We start from the raw sequence: 7,083 nt of genomic DNA, 5'->3' as shown, positions 1-7,083 counted from the left end.
TCATATTAGAGACCACATCTAGACATTTTAAAATGAATTAAAAAAAATGATCAAATGAGATCTTTAAAGATCTTGTTCTCGTGTATCCAATATACATGTTTCAAATGATATTACTGTATCATTTTGAAGTAAGTGGAAACCAAAAAATGTCTATGCGTTTTGCAAAAAACAGATTTTGGAGTCCTATAAAAACAAAAAATCGAATCTAATGCAATCCTTAGAGACCATATACCATATTATTAATAGTATAAGTATCAAGAGATTTAACTGTATCATTTTGGAGTAACTGGATACCAAACTTACGAAAATGTCTATTCGGTTGTGCATAAACCAGATTTTGTAGTTCTATAAAATCTAATTGTTATTCAATGATAACAAAGAAGTCATTCCATACTATTAATAGTATAAGTATCAAGTATAAGTATGAAATTCTTTAACGACAAATTATATAGAATAAGTGACATAAGTATCAAGTAATATTACTGTATCATTTTGGAAGTAATGGGATGTCAAGGTTTTAATGGTGTAATTTTATCACTCTTTGATTTGATGGTTTTATAGAACTCTAAAATCTTAAATTTTTAAAATTATTATGTTGATAATATAATTTGGGAAGCACTAGGCTCCCTGTTTCAGCTGCATATATGACCATTGCAAATTAATGTATTTTAGTAGAATGTAAATATATTAAAGACGCTTAGTTGTTCTCTTAAATCTCTGCTGCAGTGTGGGGGGCGTGACGTCTGCAGGTAAGATGACTTTTTTAGGATTATGTTACAACTAATCTAGCAATCTATAAACATCTTTTAAATAACCCTTCAAGCTATGATGTAGATTTTATTCAAAAGCAGTGGGTAATACTGGTGGAGGTGTGTAAAACTGTGATTGAAAAACAGGGATATTCCACCAAATATTGATTTTTGAACTCTTAAACTGAAGTGGTTTCTTAATTTTGTTCCAGAGCTGTATACATACACTGCTAAAAAAAAATAATAAAGGCAACACTTAAACATTACATTGTAACTTCAACTCAACCACACTTCTGTGAACATGGAACAATGGAACAGACTACAGTTAGAAATGAGAGGCAATTAGCAAGAAAAGCCCTATGAAAGAGTGGTTCTGCAGGTGAAGACCACAGACTTTTTCTCTGTTCTCATCCTTTCTGGCTGATGTTTTGCCTTTTGTCAGTTCTCTCACCATAGAGGAAGAATGAGTCGGTGTCTACAACCCACAGAAGTTGCTCAGGTAGTGCAGCTCAGGATGGCACAGCAATGCGAGCTGTGGCAAGAAGGTTTGCAGTGTCTGTCAAAAGTGAGACAGGAGACAGGAATGTACACCAGGCTGTAGGAGGGCAACAACCCAGCAGCAGGAACTGCTACCTCCTCCTTTGTGCAAGGAGGAACAGGAGAAGCAGTGCAAGAGCCCTGTAAAATGACCTCCAGCAGGCCACTAATATCCATGTTTCTACTCAAACTGTCCAGCATGACCGGTTTGGCAGTGGGTCAGTAATGGTGTGGGGAGGCATTTCTTTGGAGGGCAGTACTCCATGTGCTCGCCAGAGGTACCCTGACTGCTGTTAGGTACTGGGATGAGATCCTCAGACCCACTGTGAGACCATATGCTGGTTCAGTGGGCCCTGGGTTCCTTCTGATGCAGGACAAGGCTATACCTCATGTGGCTGAAGTGTGTCAGCAGCTCTACTGTCCCCCACTGCTCATGTTTCAGTCCATCCTGCACTCTGACTGTAAATCAGACTCATTGTATAAAAATACACTACACTACTACTGACACATGCTCTCTGTGTGTAATAGGGAGAAGCTGTAGATGTTAAGTTACACTTCTTCAGTACAGTTTTTGATCAGAGTGTAAGAATAAAACATTATTAATTTAGTTCTTCTTTTAGTTTTTATTTCCTTTTTATTTGTTTCATTATTTTGTATTATTATTATTATTATTATTATTATTATTATTATTATTATTATTATTATTAATAATTTTGTATTATTGCTTTTTAGCTTATTTTGATTTTCTTTTATATTACTATTATTTTTATTATTATTATTGCTTTTATTTTTTGTTTCATTTATTTATTTGTATTTTTATTGTATTATGTAAAAGTTAGTTTTAGCTAATTTTAAATCTTTTTTGTTGTATTATTCTTATTTTCTTTTGATCTTAATTTTTTATAAATTAAAATGATATATTTTTATTTTATTCTAATTCTATTTTTTATGGTTTATCTATTTTTATATTTTATTTACTGTTATTTTAAAATAATTAAATTTAGCTATTATTTTCTCTGGCATGTCAATCCCTGTTTCTGTAAAGCTCGAGTACAATGAAAATGAGGGTTGCCCTCAATGTACATCCGAGTCAAAATAAAGGTTGATTGATTGATTACTAACCCCATGAGAGCTGAACAGAAAATGCTCAGCATTATATTAACATTTACACAGGTAATAGTAACTTGTGCTCCCTGAAACACAATTAAAGCCTAATTAATCAATATGTAATCACCCATTTAGTAAATTATCCAATGGAAAGCTCTTACCTTTGATTAGTTGAATCCAGGTGGTGACCTTTTGGTCGGCCTGGTTGTGAAAAAAATCTCTCAAACAGAGGTGTGATTTATATTCTCCCTAAAAATGTAATTAGTGCCATAGAGATTTAATAATCGATTTAGTTTAACATTAAATAAGTAAAAAAAAAACATAAAATAAAGAATATTCTGATACATGAAAATAATCCCGTGATGTATATTTATGATGTCATAAAATAAAATCAGTCAGTCAATTGGTTCCTGTCATGTGAATGTCCCCCGCCCACTACGTTTAAGTAGATTGAGTGCTCACGCTCCCAGCTGCTGCCAGTGAAGGCGTGAACACGGTGTGTGTGAGTTCAGTGAGAGTGTGTGAGTCTACCAGAACTTCAGTCGTGATATGGTGGATACAGTAAAGGTTCCAGCCTCCTGCTGCTTCTTCTGAAGTTTCTTCTACAGTAAGTTAGAGTTTATAGTTTATTTATGATTTCAGTCGGAACCTTATCGATTATTGAGGAATTGTTGTTCTTACTCTGGAGCCTAATTCATCGGGAGAATTGGGTGCCAAATGTGTTATGCAAAAAAAAACTATATATATATATATATATATATATATATATATATACAGGGTCATCTCAAAAAATTAGAATATCTTTAAAAGGTTACTTATTTCAGTAATTCAGTTAAAAATGTGAAACTCATATTTTATATAGATGTATTACACACAGAGTGATCTATTTTAAGTGTTTATTTTATTATTGAAGATTATGGCTTACAGACAATGAAACCCAAAAATCAGTGTATCAGACATTAGAATATTATACAAGACCAATTGGTACTTTCTGCAGTGTGGGCAGTGTGCCAAGTCCTGCTGGAAAATGAAATCTGCATCTCCATAAAAGTTGTCAGCAGAGGGAAGCATGAAGTGCTGTAAGATTTTGTGTGAAAACTCTGCACTGACTTTGGACTTGATAAAACACAGTGGATCAACAACAGCAGATGACATGTCTCTCCCAACCATCACTGATCATCAGTAAATTTTACATTTCATTTGTAAATCAAGGGAGCAGAGTCTGGAGGAAGAGTGGAGAGACACACAGTCCAAACCGCTCGAGGTCTAGTGTGAAGTTTTTTCACTGTGTTTTATTATCAAGTCTAAAGTCAGTGCAGTGTTTTCCCACAAAATCTTACAGCAACTCATGCCTCCCTCTGCTGACAACTTTTATTTGGACGAGTTAAAACAAGCAAATGGTACCCGTTCGATGCAATGGACCTGTTTGCTTCTGAGTTTTGGCGGGGCTTAGAAGAAGCTTATTGGTCACCTGATTTTAGACAGACGGGTACCCTGAACCTTAAACGAGGAGATTAACGGGAAGGTGTTCTTCTAAGCCCCACCCGACCTGTGAAAACTGTGCCAAACTCAAAAGCAAAAAAATTAAGCAGCAAAATTACAGAAAGTCCACAAAAATACAAAATGAAAGCAAAAACTGGCAAAATCCAAAGTTAAATAATAGTAATCAAGTATATTTAAATATTTATTTGCTATTTTTTCTTTTCTGAATTTGCAACATCCTCTTTTGCTGTTGATTCATAGAATTGTAATTGTGGACTTTGTGTTAAAATATTGGCACAACATTCACTCCATACTAATTGTTTTAGTAATATGTATATAATAATAATAACAACAACAGAAAAGCATTTATAGTAAAGGTATCATCAGAAACATGCCACACGTTTTTATAGTATAGCAGTTCTGTGAGTTTAAGGGGTTATTCAATTTGAAGCTGTGGAGTAACCACTTGAAGTGCTTTCAGGAACCTTCAAAAAAGCTTAATGTTTTTTCAAAGAACATTTACTTCTTAAAAAAATAATAAATAAAGAATATTATTCTTTATTTATTTTCTACATTGTAAAATAATATAAAGGACATGCAAACAAATAAGAGGGACTATGAAATTACTATGAAATTTCTGGTGTATATTTGTTGATTAGATCTAGATACATTGTTGATTAGACCAGCTTTATTTAGCTGTGAAACTAGTTTCTGGTTCATTTTCAGTCTCTACACGAGAAGCACGAGTCTCTGCTTCTCCAGGCAGGCTGTGCACGCGGCTACCGTAAAACACTGTTTAGACGCGCACTTTACTTTCAGTGCAGATTGCTTGACGGCGATCGTTTGTAAAGTACGGACCCTGATTAAAAACTAAAACATTCACAGAGCTAAAGAGCATTTAGTTGTTGGATATGAAGATTGACACCCATTAAAGGTAAGAGTTTAGATAAAAAATATTGACTGAGTGTAAAGATGCAAATCACCTTTAAAGTTTTAGTGCGAACAGCTAGTTCCCCGAGTAACCCCGAGTGTGGTGTGCAGTTATGGCACAGTTATTTTGAAAAAGTAATCCAATTACTGAAAACTGATTACCCCATTGTTGTTCTTGTCATAAAAGGGTTAATGTACACAAAAATAAGTTGCTTATATTCAGTGAAATCTGAAAAAAAAAACTGTAAACAACTGAACGCTGTAGAAAAAATGAGTTTAGACTGACAGCTCATCACAGAGAATTAGCTTGAGCCTCACTGTAAAAAAACATGTTAGACGGACATATCTGTTTTTTTGTTTATTTTCCACTGGAGCCCTCAACTCACTAATCATGGTCTTGAGAAAGAAATGAGCTGATTGGATGGCATCTTATTTTATTCCTGCATTGACATTTTAACATATTTAACATGTGTTTTTTATGCACAGCCTTCTTTGGACTCCTGGAATGCAAGAGCTGTCACTTCACCAGCTGCACTAGACCACAATTCTTTTACCAAGCAAAACAAAGCATTCTTGAAAGCAGGCTAAAAGACATTCAAGCCTTTTAAACTGAACAAGACAAGAAGGAGCAGCATCAAAAGTACAGAGAAGAATCCAGATGATCCGGCATCTACTGTTCATGATGGTTAATTTTGAGTCAGCCAAGGCCAGTTTGAGCCAAGTAGAAGCTCCTGTTGGACACAAACCTGAGGACACAGCAAACAATCACGAGGCTCCTAAAAAACTCTCCAGAAGAGAATCTCTGGATCTGCCTATTAACTTTGAGTCACAGTCTTCTGCAGACTCTATCATGAGCACCCAACCTTCTAATGTAACACAAGAGAATCAGGAGGCAACTGCAGCATCACCCCACCTACCCACACCCCTCCAAACTCCAGCTAAAGACCTGCCTTTTACCTGAAACGCATATACAGTTTAGGCACTGCAGTGGGTTTTCCAGGGTGCCTGGAGGATGAATGTTGAACCATGTCTGAGAAGATTATAAGAGACTCCACCCACACAAGCACAGGGTGTCCTCACTGCTGCTGAATGGCAGGCTGATGATCAGATCAATAGATGCTGATAATTCCCCAGTTCTATCAGTCTGTGGTTGCAAGATGTTTTTATGTTTTGGTGAGCGAGGGAGCATTAAATAGAGTTTTGTGCTGGCCCATCCTACAAGCTAGACTTGAGAGTTAAGGTGTGAAATTGTTGTTCTACGTACCGTGAGCTGTGTTGGTAGCTGTTCTAGTCTCATCTGAGAGGAATTTATTGGAAAGGTTCTATCTATTTATCTATTTATCTGTGCCTTCTTAAAACGTATTACTGAACTGCACATTTATCCCTGTATTCATAGTTTTAGTTTATAGTTTTGTGTATAATAAGGGGTTTTACTATGTGAATTCTAACTGTGTCTGTAAGATGATGTGTGGCTTTTGTGTATTTTTATTAGAAAATCTATCAATATTTATCTGAAATGGATTGAAAAAAGTCTGACGAGTTTGTGCCACTAGGTGGAGCCAGTTCTCTATTACATAGCCAGTGAGTTGGAAGATTAAGAAGGTTGTTTCTAATAAAGTGGCCAGTGGGTTTAAGCACAATGTAAGAGGTACAGTAATAGAACAAAAGTTTGGTTTGGACACACCTCTTCTTATTCAATGTTTTCTTGTTTTTTATATATATTTTTTTTACATTGTAAATTTACATTAAAGTCATTAAAGCTATACCTCAACTTATGTGGAATTATTCTGTAAACAAAAAGTGTTAAAGTTTTAAACAAACCAGAATATGTTTTATACTTTAGATTCTTCTGAAGTAGCCACATAACCATGTAGTCTCATCTCAGTGTCTTCATGAGGTAGAGTCACCTGGAACAGTTTTCTCAGCATCTAGACACTAGAGGGCGTTGGAAATCCTGTGGTACATAACATTTCACAGTACAGTACAGTATAGTAGAGTACACGTGCTGGAAAAACCAACAGGAAATTCAGACTCATGCTGATCACTGAGTAAAATACCTGCAGGAACAGACAGACAAAGAATCAGGAAAGAATAACCAAAAATAATAAAAGAAAAGAAAACACAGAGACAAGAGGAAGCTGGTAATTAAGTGTGAGCAGCATTACAAAGTTTTTTCAGTATAAAATACACTGGTTCAGTTTTTCTACTGCTTTAGATCCTTTAGTTTGTCCCTGTAAAGAAACGTTAACCTATTGGCACCAGAGATGCACCGATGTGG

At 35.3% G+C, this 7,083-nt stretch overlaps 1 long non-coding RNA gene across 1 annotated transcript; it reads left to right on the top strand.

Annotated features, from left to right (window-relative positions):
• Window positions 1-2,876: 2,876 nt before the first annotated feature.
• LOC125802899 (uncharacterized) lies at window positions 2,877-6,568 on the top strand. The gene is made up of 2 exons (XR_007439931.1): window positions 2,877-3,000; window positions 5,292-6,568. It is a non-coding gene; the product is annotated as an uncharacterized LOC125802899 (long non-coding RNA).
• Window positions 6,569-7,083: the final 515 nt, after the last annotated feature.

This window comes from Astyanax mexicanus, chromosome 7, assembly GCF_023375975.1.
Source record: "Astyanax mexicanus isolate ESR-SI-001 chromosome 7, AstMex3_surface, whole genome shotgun sequence".
Classification (NCBI taxonomy): domain Eukaryota; kingdom Metazoa; phylum Chordata; class Actinopteri; order Characiformes; family Acestrorhamphidae; genus Astyanax; species Astyanax mexicanus.
This window is presented reverse-complemented; position numbering and strand designations above follow the sequence as displayed.